General features: G+C 38.7%; 1 long non-coding RNA gene across 1 annotated transcript; it reads right to left on the bottom strand.

Annotated features, from left to right (window-relative positions):
- Positions 1-6,913: 6,913 nt before the first annotated feature.
- On the bottom strand, positions 6,914-13,771 carry LOC147311876 (uncharacterized). Its single transcript, XR_015125506.1, has 3 exons — positions 12,892-13,771; positions 9,593-10,772; positions 6,914-8,911 (listed from the first exon to the last, which is right to left on the bottom strand). It is a non-coding gene; the product is annotated as an uncharacterized LOC147311876 (long non-coding RNA).

Here is a 13,771-nt window from a genome sequence, read left to right as displayed (position 1 = left end):
ATTTAACTGAGCTGGGAAAAAATTTGTGAAAAATTAAAAACTGAGGGATTAAAAGCATCCTCCTACTGCGCATCACTGCATCTATCTCCGCCGTGGCTCCCAGCAGCGGGTGCCACAGCTGAACGTGAAGCAACAGCGAGGTACTAAAAGTTGCGGTTCCACTTATGTCCCCTTGAGGCTCCAAAGTCCCCATAGATGTCCACGTTGAGACTTTGGACCTATTTTCTACCGTCATTGCTTTGGAGTAGCGAAACACACCCCACCTATCATTTGCTGGATGTTAAGAGATCTGAATTTAAAAACGACTGTTAAATCGCAGTTTTTTTTTTAACTGGAAGGACTCAATGGGGTATGGCCCTTATTCATATAAAATATATAGTGCTAATGCAACAGCACTTTTCTGTTCATCTTTGACTAACACATGTACATTTGTAGTATAAAATCACCCTGTGTGTTCTCAACAGTGGAAACAAAATCAAAGTATATAACCGAGTAAGTAGAATAACACTTCACGTTTTCTTCAGTTAAATGATCACAGCTGGGCCAAGTGCAATCACCCTGATCACTGATGACTTTTAAATGACTTCTTATGAGACAATCTACAAAAGAAAGCAATCTGTCCCTTCCATTCAGTCAGTGTTTCCACTGCAAACCATTTCCATAAGAAGGGTTTTTTGTTTGTATCTTTTTGTTTATTAAGCTGCTTAACACCAAACTATGAAGCATTCAAGCATAGCAACATGAATCTGTGTTTCTCCACTTTGATGGAAGATTGCAAACGCAGCTCTCGCCCAAATTATATGAGGACCTAATGGCCTGGAATATTGAACCCAAAAGGACATAATCCATAATCCTGGATGGTCCATCACCCATTGTCAAACAAGGGTGAAGATCTGGTTTACTGTTTTGTGGCCAATTCACATTACTCCTGAATCCAGGGATCAGCAGGGTGCCAGAGCCTTCTCGCCACCACAGTGAAATATATTTTCCTGGTGAACGTCTGCAAGGGAAATGATTATGGTGGGGCAAGTTCACCACATATAGCACTGTGGGGAACCAGTGGTTCAAACATTTCATTAATGAGAAAAAATTGATGTGTATTATTAAGGCCAAAAGCAGTAGGTATAGTATTTCACTAAATGCAAAATGTACAGATTATTTACCACCGACATCGACTGAAATAGCAGGAATTAAAACATGAAAGTTACTCAATAATACAATAACGTCTAGTGACCTCCTATATTGATTAATGTAGGTAAAGAAGGTAATGATAAATACTACAGAGAGCAAGGAGGTGAAATGACAGTAAATATTCAGACTGCAGAAGAAACCAGAGGTGTGGACTCGAGTCACATGACTTGGACTCGAGTCAGACTCGAGTCATTAATTTTATGACTTTAGACTTGACTTGAAAAAATGTTCTAAGACTTGTGACTTGACTTGGACTTTTACACCAATGACTTGGGACTTGAATTGGACTTGGACCGGTTTACTTGAAAAGACTTGATATTTTACCCCAAATATAAAATTTAACATGCATATTATATAGAGATTGAAAATGTGACGTCATTCACGGGTAGAACCGCAAAGGATTCTGGGAACTCGTGGCAAGCGGCACTAGCGCACGCAGGCTTTCAATTAAAATCAGTCACACAGCGATAAAAAGAAACAAAAATGTCAAGAAGCTGTTGTATTATTAACTGCAATAGCCGGTCGCATGACAGCCACGGGAAGCCGACGGGTAAAGAGATCGGTTGTTATCGGATTATGTCGTTGAAGAGAAATTGTTCAAGCCATGTTTCCGAAGTAACAAAGAGGCGACTGGATCGCAGCCATTCAAAGATCAAATATAACGTCCCAGAACCCTCCAGCTCACAGGTTAGTCTGCTCCAAGCATTTACACAAAGGTCAGTCTGCTGTTGTAGTTAATGCGTCATTTTCATAACATAATTGGTGATATAGGTTACAAGCAAGTCTGGCGCTGAACAGAAATTGTCGCGCTATGCTCCTTTGTTTATTGTGCATAAATAGTGAATTGTCCTGACACAATATTGCGTTTCGCTTCTGTTATTATGGTACATTGACAAAAACATATACTTTTATTCACAGGATAAAACAGGTTTTTTGTATCACTAATTGCCCAGTACGATTACAGCATACAATATTATTGTCACTGCTACATTTCTGTGATGCTACCAGAAATTATTTCCACTACTAATTAATTACCGTTGAGCTCAAAGGTCCTATTAATAAACGGTTAACGAATGTGTATTTATGATGACGATTTGTGAGACTGGTAAACTTATGATACGTACGATGGTCTTTACTTTCTACACTGTGCATTTCAAGGTCCTGTACCCATCCGTCGGTAAACTGTACCTGGGCTTGTTGCAGTGACCTGAAGTTACTAAACTTCATGAGTGTATGCGCTCACTCCAAGAACCGTATGATTATAAATATGCATATAAATATGCTAAGATGAGATAGCTGACTTCATCTAACTAGCAAATGTTGTCCAGGCTACGTTGGTGATACAGTTTTTTTTTAATGTGTGTGATATTTTTGTCATGCGATTTTAAAGCCGGTCCTACAACCGCATCCAAGAATAACATGCAGCTTATCTCAGAACTGTCGGTGAAAATTATTCTTGGAGCTAGGTTTAATTGAGCTGCATTTTAAAGAGGTGCAATTTCACAATTTCACAATTTGTGTATATTTTCTAAGTTCACTATTTTGTCATGTGTTGAGAAAAACACAGATTTTAAAATTACATACAACAACAACAATCTTTATTTATAGAGCACATTTAAAAGCCTTGGGCATACCAAAGTGCTTTACATAAAACAATAAAAGGTTCAAACATTGATATTAATATATTTACATTTAGCATATAACTGCAACATTATTTTTTCGTTTTTTTTTTTTTAAAGACTCGAAAGGACTTGAAATTCAAAGTTTCAGACTTGTGACTTGACTCGGACTTTTACACCAGTGACTTGAGACTCGACTCTGACTTGCCTGACATTACTTGAGACTTGACTTGAGACTTGAGGATAAAGACTTGAGACTTACTTGAGACTTGCAAAACAATGACTTGGTCCCACCTCTGGAAGAAACATTAACAGCAGTTGTAGAGCGTACACCATGGTCGAAGAAGAGTTGTTATACGGAAGCAGGAGAATTGCGTATTTGGACAGTTGGAAAAGCACCACTTCATAGAAATGTTGATTTATTGATCAAATGCAGTAGCTTGGAAAACTGTAAGATCCATACTGCACATATTAGAAACAATTTTTCACAGATATAGGTAGGGAAAATCATCTGGACCTTCAAATATCAGGGGCTTAGCCCAGACATGAAGTCTTCTGAATTTCTACTCCATAACAGCACTTTTCCAAAGTTATTTACTAGGGCTGGGTCATATTATACCGTTCACGGTAATACCGGTATAATGTTGGGCAACGATAGGAAAATGAAATATCGCGATAGAATATGAGTAAAACGCGCATGCGCAGTGCCTTTGTTTTCATACGCACATGGCCGATTGTTGAGTGAATCAGATGAACTAGAATTGGTTTGTAAAAATGGTGCAACTTCAGTGATGTGGAACTGGTTTGGTGTTTGTCCGTCAGATACACAACAAAGCACATTTTTTTGCAGAACATGTAAGCGGCCGTTGTTATTGTCGTATTTGTCGGACTAAGAGGCTCTTAAATCTGGGAGTAATCTGGGTCCTAAACTCTGTATGCTTCAGGTCAAACAACACTGCAGCATCACTGAGAGTTAAAAACTGTCTAAATTCTGTCATCTTTAATTAAACGATCAGCATTGCTGCTTTACCAGGTGTAACTATGAAGTTTAACTTCCAGACATCCATGAAAACAAAATTTATTACATTTAACGGAGTTAGAAGTTAGCAGGGAGCTAGCGGAAGTTAGCTCGCTAGTTTCGCTAGTTACCTAAGCATGATATTGCATGTTCTGACAGAGATTTCTGAAAAAAATCAAACGTACAGCTCTGCTATCACTTCCAACATAAATGAAGACAGGAAACTAAACAGCAGTGACGTTTGTAGGGTTACTGAAGTTGGGCTAGCTGCTATATAATGATGTGCTACGTGATCGCTAGCGACACAGCTACGTTAGCATAACATAAACACAGTGAAGCTGGAGGACGAACACTAACACTTTTCCACTTATAAAAGTTAACGTTAAAGTCCCTGATAGTTAGAGACAAATGCAATCGCATGGCAGGATGCTGTAAACGGACCAAACTTCAGTCAGGAGAACAACTGAGATAATCCATCCACAATACGAGGTTAGTCATTAACAGAGGTGTGGACTCGAGTCACATGACTTGGACTCGAGTCAGACTCGAGTCATTAATTTTATGACTTTAGACTTGACTTGAAAAAATGTTGTAAGACTTGTGACTTGACTTGGACTTTTACACCAATGACTTGGGACTTGAATTGGACTTGAACCGGTTTACTTGAAAAGACTTGATATTTTACCCCAAATATAAAATTTAACATGCATATTATATAGAGATTGAAAATGTGACGTCATTCACGGGTAGAACCGCAAAGGATTCTGGGAACTCGTGGCAAGCGGTCAAGCGGTACTAGCGCACGCAGGCTTTCAATTAAAATCAGTTATACAGCGATAAAAAGAAACACAAAAATGTCAAGAAGCCGTTGTATTATTAACTGCAATAGCCGGTCGCATGACAGCCACGGGAAGCCGACGGGTAAAGAGATCGGTTGTTATCGGATTACGTCGTTGAAGAGAAATTGTTCGAGCCATGTTTCCGAAGTAACAAAGAGGCGACTGGATTGCAGCCATTCAAAGACCAATTATAACGTCCCGGAACCCTCCAGCTCACAGGTTAGTCTGCTCCAAGCATTTCCACAAAGGTCAGTCTGCTGTTGTAGTTAATGCGTCATTTTTCTTAACATAATTGGTGATATAGGTTACAAGCAAGTCTGGCGCTGAACAGAAATTGTCGCGCTATGCTCCTTTATTTATTGTGCATAAATAGTGAATTGTCCTGACACAATATTGCGTTTCGCTTCTGTTATTATGGTACATTGACAAAAACATATACTTTTATTCACAGGATAAAACAGTTGTTTTGTATCACTAATTGTCCAGTACGATTACAGCATATATTATTGTCACTGCTACATTTCTGTGACGGGTACCAGAAATTATTTCCACTACTAATTAATTACCGTTGAGCTCAAAGGTCCTATTAATAAACGGTGAAGGAATGTGTATTTATGAAGACGATTTGTGAGACTGGTAAACTTATGATACGTACGATGGTCTTTACTTTCTACACGGTGCATTTCAAGGTCCTGCACCCATCCGGCGGTAAACTGTACCTGGGCTTGTTGCAGTGACCTGAAGTTACTAAACTTCATGAGTGTATGCACTCACTCCAAGAAGCGTATAATTATAAATATGCATATAAATATGCTACGATGAGATAGCTGACTTCATCTAACTAGCAAATGTTGTCCAGGCTACGTTGGTGATACAGTTTTTTTAATGTGTATGATATTTTTGTCATGCGATTTTAAAGCCGGTCCTACAAGCGCATCCAAGAATAACATGCAGCTTATCTCAGAACTGTCGGTGAAAATTATTCTTGGAGCTAGGTTTAATTGAGCTGCATTTTAAAGAGGTGCAATTTCACAATTTGTGTATATTTTCTAAGTTCACTATTTTGTCATGTGTTGAGAAAAACACAGATTTAAAAATTACATGGTCTAATATTTACATTTAGCATAACTGCAACATTATTTTTTCATTTTTTTTTTTTAATTAAAGACTCGAAAGGACTTGAAATTCAAAGTTTCAGACTTGTGACTTGACTCGGACTTTTACACCAGTGACTTGAGACTCGACTCTGACTTGCCTGACATTACTTGAGACTTGACTTGAGACTTGAGGATAAAGACTTGAGACTTACTTGAGACTTGCAAAACAATGACTTGGTCCCACCTCTGGTCATTAATATACTGCAACAACATGCAGCTGCCAGAGAATTCAACATTAATGAATCAATGGTACAGAAGTGAAGGAAGCAAGAAGAATGAGTTTAATAAAGTTTGATTTATCTGACTGCTTTGTTTCGCTTAATGTGCCTTATAATCCCGTGCACCTTATGGTCAGAAAAATACGTACTGCACACTGCAGTTTAATGTTGCAAAGCACCTCTTTTTAACTTCAGTGGATATTATACATGGTTATGCTCAGGATATGTCAGCCCATTTCTACTGGAAATGCCTTTTGGTTAAACTTTAAGCAAGGAATTTGCATTTGCACTGTTAAATTTTTATAAAGCTTTAATGTACATAAAAACCAGCTTCTTGTTTAAGTGAAAATAAATGGAAGGTTGTCTTTTTGCGCTAGTAATGTTGTGGAGTTGTATTTTGTCTCGCATCAATTATATCGTCGGTTATATCGTTATCGCAAATTTTCAAATATATATCGTGATAAATATTTTTGGCCATATCACCCTGCTCTATTATTTACTATATTTCGTAATTCAATCTAAACACCATTTTCATACTGGGTTCCAGCTGTGGCAGGAAAATATAGCTGTTATGTAGTTGGGTTTTTTTTTATGAGAATGAAAAGAAGAATTTGGCAGTTGAAAAGGGGAAGATATTTACAGGTGTTGGCCTTAATCTCTCATGTATGTAGAAGTAGTAGCAAACTATAAATGTGTTTTATTCAATAGATGTCTGTTATGTGCTTAGTCTAATGAGGGTTGAGTGTCCTGTGTTAATAAAGTGCATAGTAAAAAGACAAAGACATACAAATGCAGCTTGTGCTGTTTTCATGTGCTTAAAATTAAGACCAATTTTATTGCATCTGTATTTTTATATTCTTACACTGTAGAGAAAACCAAGCACAGAAAGACGATCTATTCCTGACAATCTATTCCCTGAAACACCAACCTACCTCAAGACCTACACACAGTGTGCACTCTGCTTTTCTAAAGGTTGAGAAAGACAAGGAGTATCTCTCAATCAGGGAATCGAACCTTGGTCTTGTGCAAAAGAGGCAGGGACACTCAATACTGTAACCGTGGGAAAAAGAGAAAAGTGCAGTAACCATGTTAACCAGGAGACAAAATGAAACACTTTCTCTGTTTCATCTTTTGGATACTTCCAGATTTACATACAAGCTTCTGTGTGTAAAATTTGACTGGGAACACTGCCACATTGTGGCCAGAGGGGGTGTTACATATGTACTGAAAAGAATTACCACTGGTAACTGCAAAAATCAGAAGGAAAAAATGATCCTCCTCCACTGAAGTTAAACTTATGTTTACATACTTTTTCAGCATACAGAGACATAGTGAGTCACATCCTTTTAAGGTTGTTTAGCAGGAGTGCTGGCAGTGCAAAACTCACTTTATGGATTTTGGGTCAGGTGTCCAAGGTAAAGGTAAAACAGGTAAAACTTCTAGGTTTAATATGCTCTATAGTGCAACAGTCCTGTGAATGTTATGTCATCATCTGAATCAAAATGACCAAAAAGAAAAGTCTGATCAAACACCTGTTTGTTACACGGTGCAGAGCTACATGGAGAAGCAGTTTCCAGATAAGGTAAAATTATTTACAGGTTCTTTATGGTTCAAAGGATTCAGGGTCTGTCTGTGGGCTTTATCCCCAAGCTTGAAGTAACTATTAAAAAGAAAACATAATTTATCCCCGTATCCAGCAGATCCTGTGGCCACAGTATTAGGTCCACAATTAGTGGAAGAAAACATGTTTTTTAGGGTATAACTTATAGCAGCTCCTGTATTCACAACTGAGCCTCCAGTTAGCATCAGCTGAGGCAGTTTGTCTATAACTTCTTGTCTGGTGTGGTAGGTGTTCAAGTAAAATTCTACTTTTGGATGGTCAGCAAACTGCACGAGACATGTCCATGCAGGTGGTTGATAACACTGATCATGAATTCTCTCACGCAGGGCAAGTTACTACTGCCAATACTGTTTGAGCAATCCACCAGCAAGACAATGTCTCTGAGCACTATTCTTGGCTGCGCTGTGGTTACCTCCAACACCAAGGAAAAGCACAAGAACTCATTAATTGCTTTCTGCAGTTATAATCATAAACTCCAAAGTGCCTACAAATGAAACCTTTTAAAAACATCTCTCGCGTCACCAGCACAACCTGGTGTTTAGTGTTCATTTCAACTTCATCATGTTTCTTTCGGTGCAAGAACAGGATTTTAGTGGTTTTCATTAATTTAGAAGCGTCTGAATGAGATGTATTTCCACCCATTTATTCATGCTTTTCTTTATGTACTGCATGAATTAAACATCACTGTGATGTGCAGTTTAAGTTAGGTGTGTCGAATATAAGAGACAAAGAGCAGTTCCTGGCATTATGGGGCTAAATAAGACAGAGCATGAAGAATTTTCGGATGTTTTCCAAGTAGTAGTCGGAAGTCCTTTGTCATGAACACAATACTGTCTGGAAAAGCAATCTGCTTGAGCCTCTGTTTGTGAGCAGCCTTAGAGCCTGCAGCTTGAATCAACACACCCATTAGCTGTTGCAGATTCTTCCACACTGTCATTGCATATTTCAGCAACAGTACAAGCTGGGGTACTCCCTGCTGAATATGGCTGCCCCTCTCAGGCAGTACAACATATTTTCCTGGACAAAGTTTAGTGCTGCTCCAATGTTGACTATCTGTCGTGGTCTTGATTGGAAATTACCCAAAGCAAAAATGATTGTGTCTCTGTTACCGTGGGTGTTGAGAGCTATCCGGAGTCTCGGGAAAGCACTAAACTGGGTGATACCCACTTAAACTGCAACTGGACTGATTGGCGTGCTTTCCACAAACCTCCTGATCAATTTACAGGCACTGTTGATGGCTTTCTGCAGCTGAAAGAGTTAAAAAAAATTATGTCAGTCAAACAATATCTATCAATAGTTATGGCTATCAAAGGTGTCATTCTAATATCAGCACACCAGTTCAGCTTGGTGCTGAACTCCTCTACCAGGTAAAAAAAAAGGCAAAAATGCCACAAAAAATCTTTTAAAAAGGATATTCAAATATCAGATTTATGCAGTATTGTATATTTATATTAAATTATGTGGTAAAGGGTTAGGTATTTTGGATAGAAGAACATACAGTTACAGCTTCTGATTTTTAGCAATGTGATGCTTTCAGTTATATAGCTCTTAAGATACAATATATATAATAAAAACTACAGCCAAACAAAAACTGGGTCCCAGTTATGGTGTGATGTCTCAAGTGGGCATTAGAGTATGTCCTGTGCGATGACCCCTAGACATATTTTATACAGTACAGTACAGTATAAACATACAGTTTCATATATTCTGATGTGTCTATTTTAAAGCTTTTGCCTAATATTGAGAAGAACTTTTTGAATTCAGGTCCAAAACATAATAACTGCAATAATAAAAATAACCAGTCCAGCAGGTGTAAATAGAGACTAAATATTTTAGACAATAAAAATCCCACTGAGTGCTGATGAAAACTTAACATCTGTAAAATGACTTCTGCCGCTTCTTTAATGAGATTGACTTGACTGAACTTACCTTCCCAAGCACTGAGCTTAGGAAGAAGTCTTGCAAACACGACACCCAGAAGGGTACACAACGGTAACAACTGATGCCTTCTCATCTTCAGAAAAAACTTAAAAGACACCTGTGAAAAAGAAAAAAAAATGTCAACTTTGTTTTCATAGTAAAAGCAGGCTGAAAAGCAGTTATGCAAGATTAGGGGTGTGGCCTCTTTGATTGACAGCTAGCATTTTGCTACGCTTCACCTCAGCTAACTGGCCTGTTTGTGCTATTATTTGAGCATTTGTTATGCAATTATCTGACCAATAATATGTCTGCTTTGCGGCGAATTATACAAGACTGTGCTATTCAAGAAGACTGTGCTACAGTTTTGGTGATTGTATTTTCCAACAGTTATTAGTTTGTTAGCTAGAACTAATTGCCAGATATCTATATCTATGCAATTACTAAAAATTTGTTTAGCAGCAGATTCCCCATTTGATCTCATGGAAAAAATGGTCTTCCTAGAATACAAAGTTATCTTGTTATATCTCACTGGTAGTGAAATCATGTGTCACAGAGCTTGTGACTTCACTTGTTTGAACAATAATTATTTTTTCCTAAGTTTACTTCCAAACATAACTGGTTTTATAGGATGTTTAGGAATGCTACACTAGTTTAACATGTCAGATAAATTACATTTCTGGAATTTTATGCCACACATTAGTTTAGCTCCTATAAGGCAAAACATCACACAGAAGTGGCATTTTTAAGCACACACACATACACGCACCGTTCACATGCATCATTGTCCAAGTCACTTTCTTCTCCAGTCACACTGCTATCTGTGATCTTTATGAAGTACAAGTCAGAAACTCCTGCTCAAACATACGATTCTCTCACCTTTCATTTGCTTACTGACTTGATGTCAAACCTAAAGTAAAAATCAAATTAATCAAGAAATCAAACTCTTTCTGCGACAACACAAGCAGCAGATATAAAACTTACCCTGTGCCCAAATAGCTGTTCTCCACTGTATTTGTTTTAGAGATAAAATGACAACAGTGATGTAAAATGAATGAAAAGGTAAACTATTGGTCACCGTTGTCCTGGTAAACTGAAAGGGACAGACACTCCTGCACTGAATCTGTGTTGTGGGGCGGCCATCTGCTGCGACCGGTTGGGGTGAGAGAAGGAAGACAGGATAAAAGACATGCTGTGGAAGAGAGACAGAGATTAATAACAGATATGATTCAATGCAGAGAGGTCTGTTAATACATAGTGAGTGAGAAAGGTGACTGGAATGGAAAAACTCAATGCATCATGGGAATCCCCCGGCAGCCTATGTCTATTGCAGCATAACTAAGGGAGGATTCAGGGTCACCTGATCCAGCCCTAACTATATGCTTTAGCAAAAAGGAAAGTTTTAAGCCTAATCTTAAAAGTAGAGATAGTGTCTGTCTCCCGAATACAAACTGGAAGCTGGTTCCACAAAAGAGGGGCCTGAAAACTGAAGGCTCTCCCTCCCATTCTAAATACTCCTGCACTGAATCTGTGTTGTTTAGGCAGTGGCGTGTCTAGAAAATTTTTGTTGGGGGGGCCAGGTAGGGGCACAGATTTGGAGAAGGGTGGCAGATTTAATTGGCAGATAATGTTTAAAAAAAAATTCTACCAACCCTTAACCATAATTCAATAATCCTATAAACCTAATAACCAAATACACTTTTAACTCTTATTAGAATGAGATTTTAACCACTACGGTGCAAAGTTTTTAGATACTGCGTTGATAAAGTACAAGAGATACAATCAGTGCTTTGTCAGTGTTTACTCAGCATTCAAGGACAGCAATATTTGCATAGTATTTTTACTGACATATACTGCACATATGTTTTGGGCAAAAACATTTTTGAAAATTAAAATACGAACATTTGTAACAAACAATTGACAAATTAGCCAATGCCAATGCAAAACTTTATCTGCCTGTTAAAAAAAGAAGATAATCTTCTCACAAACTGGTGTTTGATTTTGAAACAGGAAAAAAGTGTGGAAACAAATGAAAAGACTAACATTTGAATAAAACCTGAAAGCAAGTAAATACTTTCTATGCTGCCTTATGGTAAACTTTGGTAATATTGATAAAGAACAACACTGGCTGATGATAAAATACAGTCAGCTGGCATGGTGACACTGCCAGTATTAACCTGCAGGGCTGGACTGGGACAAAAAAATTGGGCATTTTTACTACAGACCGACCCACCAGGTAGTAAAGCCATAAAGACTTTGACTGAAAACAAACCCTGTTGTGACAGTGATGTACAGTCTTGTTGGTATATGTATGATTTCTATACATTTTACGTCAGATAAAAACTTTGGTTGTAAGATTTAGATAATTATTTAATAAAAACTAGGTATTTTAAATGAGAATAAGAAAGAAAAGTATTTCTTTGTGCCCACCTTTCCCTGTTAATTCCCTACCTGGCCCCCTGGCAAAACTTTGCTAGACCCGCCCCTGCACAGTTACCAGCTGTCAGCTACATAAAAAAGGATCCTGGTGTTATTTATCTCTCAGAAACAGTTGATAACTTCAACTCATTCATGTCACCTAAAAGGTAAACCTGTTTCTCCATCACCTGTTCAGCTCTGATGGTTCAGTAAGGACATCTCCTGGTTTCATCTTCATGTTTCCCTCTCACCACATATCTAAACAGACATCATGACCAGCAGCTTTACAGCTGTGGCTCCAGCAAACATCAGCTGATACTAGAAATTAATATTAAATACATTCTAACAACAGCTGATCAAGCTTAAACGTGCTGCTGTTGTTTAGCGCAATATCTGCTGGTTTCCTCTTTCTGGCGCAAAGTGGGCGATAAACAAACAAGAGAGAAAAGCCGATCAGCTGATCATTGATCAGTTTCATGATTGAAGTAGCAACAGGAGAGGGAGGGTGAGAGAATGAGAGAAGAGGCAGCTGTGCAGCATAAAGACAGAATAAATCCAGCTTTGTGTCTTTTTTCCATTCTAGCTAAAGTCCGGGACAAACTGCGTCTCTTCTCAGCTCAATACGAAACGCGTAATATTTTCTCTGAATGAGGGACCATTCCATTTTTTTAAGGAGCCGTTGGCAACTCTACTAACTAACCTTATGAATAAAATAAAGTTCACTATCAGTAACATCATAGCACCCACCCAGCTGTATAAAAACTCCGTCAAACTGGCTAGAACGCAGTATGAGTTATTGCAACTGACAGTAAAAAGTCAGCAACGTGAAAATAAACTCCACCTAAACTTGGTTTATATATGACCCAGATAGACTGCAGGTCATAACTTCTTACCTGAAGTTCAGTTCACCTGACACTCGGACTGGTGGCTGCCTCGGGTCTCTCCTCCTGCCTCCCCTTCCCTCATCCACCTGTTGCCTCTGTGGAAGCCCCCGTCATAGCCACCACCAAACAACGGAGTTATTTCTACACATCGACCTGCATCTGGCCATTACAAAAAAAATAAAAAATAAGTCACTGGGGATATGCCCGGTATGCCCGATGGCCAGTCCAGCTATGTTAACCTGCAACCAAATCTGCAGCTCCATACAGCGATGTTACGACTTAGATTATATCTTATAACGCATAACTCTTATGTTAGCTGCCCTCAGTAGCATACTGTCTGAAATATTCCACAGCTGCAATAATTCTTTAAGTGTTATTTTTTTCCTTGGTATTGTAATTTCACCGAAGTTTACTAAACTCAACAAACTTGATATTACTTACCGGGACATTTATTCTGTCCTCATTTTCTTTCACCGAAAAATTGTTTCCTGCAGTGCTGTCTTGGCCATCTTTCGCGCTTGGCTCTCCTACCTTTGCTAACGTGATGCGCATAGCGCAGAAGCGATGCTGCATTCACTTACACTCGGATATCTGAGCGTCACCGTGAAAACATTGATATTTGATTGAATTTTATTGTTTTGGGGTGGCACCTGGGGTGGCCAGTCTGGTTTGGGGGGTGGCCTGTGCCCCCCCAGGCCACCCCGCTGGACACGCCATTGAGGGGCGGCCATCTGCTGCGACCGGTTGGGGTGAGAGAAGGAAGACAGGATAAAAGACATGCTGTGGAAGAGAGACAGAGATTAATAACAGATATGATTCAATGCAGAGAGGTCTGTTAATACATAGTGAGTGAGAAAGGTGACTGGAAAGGAAAAACTCAATGCATCAT

Source organism: Aulonocara sp. 'chitande type north' Nkhata Bay, linkage group LG16 (assembly GCF_057382095.1).
Source record: "Aulonocara sp. 'chitande type north' Nkhata Bay isolate Kocher_YH1m ecotype deep benthic linkage group LG16, A_spYH_male_GT1.1, whole genome shotgun sequence".
Lineage (NCBI taxonomy): Eukaryota > Metazoa > Chordata > Actinopteri > Cichliformes > Cichlidae > Aulonocara > Aulonocara sp. 'chitande type north' Nkhata Bay.
Note: the sequence above shows the minus strand (reverse complement) of the source record. Positions and strands in the feature narration are given on the sequence as shown.